Source organism: Amblyomma maculatum, chromosome 3 (genome assembly GCF_055883805.1).
Source record: "Amblyomma maculatum isolate TAMU_Amacu chromosome 3, ASM5588380v1, whole genome shotgun sequence".
Classification (NCBI taxonomy): domain Eukaryota; kingdom Metazoa; phylum Arthropoda; class Arachnida; order Ixodida; family Ixodidae; genus Amblyomma; species Amblyomma maculatum.
Window position 1 is genome coordinate 122,056,868 of NC_139346.1, and position 1,121 is coordinate 122,057,988.

The 1,121-nt window shown below is 49.2% G+C and overlaps 1 non-coding gene across 1 annotated transcript; it reads left to right on the top strand.

Moving 5' to 3' along the window:
- The first annotated feature begins 665 nt into the window (after window positions 1–665).
- TRNAE-CUC (transfer RNA glutamic acid (anticodon CUC)) lies at window positions 666–737 on the top strand. The gene has a single exon. It is a non-coding gene; the product is annotated as a tRNA-Glu (tRNA).
- The last annotated feature ends 384 nt before the right edge of the window (window positions 738–1,121 follow it).

Below are 1,121 nucleotides of genomic sequence, written 5' to 3' on the forward strand. Positions count from 1 at the left end.
CACTCGCAGATTATGGCTAGCATCTTACCGGCATCGCTCAAGAGGAAAGTATACAACAGTTGCATCTTGCCTGCACTCACCTATGGGGCTGAAACGTGGAGGCTAACCAAGAGAGTTCTACTTAAGTTGAGGACAACCCAGAGGGCTATGGAACGAAAAATGCTAGGGGTAACATTAGGAGATAGGAAGCGTGCAGAGTGGGCCAGAGAAATAACTCAAGTTAACGACATTCTAGTGGAAACTAAGAAGAAGAAATGGGCATGGGCAGGACATGTAAATCGAAGAGAGGATAGCCGATGGTCGCTGAGGATAACAAACTGGCATCCAAGGGAAGGAAAGCGTAGCAGGGGCGGCAGAAAGTTAGGTGGGCGGATGAGATTAAGAAGTTCGCAGGGGTCAAGTGGATACAGCCAGCACAGAACCGGGTTAAGTGGAGAAATATGAGAGAGGCCTTCGCCCTGCAGTGGGTATAATCAGGCTGTTGCTGCTGATGATGATCACTGTAGCGCTGGGCGCCCGTGGAAGGAGAAAAGTGCCCCGTATGCTTCCAAGCTGTCGACCGCCTTTAGCCTCAGAGGCTATAAAAAACAAATAACACAAAATTAACAAAAAAAAATATTTTTAAACTTGTCTATTCAAGTGAAGAAAAAGACTGTGCTCCCATCTCCGGCATGGTCTAGTGGCTAGGATACCTGGCTCTCACCCAGGAGGCCCGGGTTCGATTCCCGGTGTCGGAAGAAGGTTTTTTTTTCTTTCCTTTTTTTTTTTTTTTTTTTTGTTCACATCGACTACTTTTCACGCTTGAGAGCGACAGCGTAGCGTGATAACGCGATCAGCGCAACTGCGATCCGCTTTCGCGAACCTTGCGCATACGCAAACTGCCTTGATCTGGCCTTACGCAACCTTTCGCGTCCGAACCAATCGGCGCGTGCACATTGGTGGGGAGCGGTAGCGAACCTCGCATCGTGTCACGCTGCAACTCTCTACGGACCCCACGCATTCCATACGGTACAGTCAGCGCGTGGTCGTCGATCAACTGTGGCACAGTGCCAGTCTCTTTTTGTACCCTCCTGACTTTAAATAATGTAATGTCCCCAATCCTTTAATCTGCTTACGCCAGC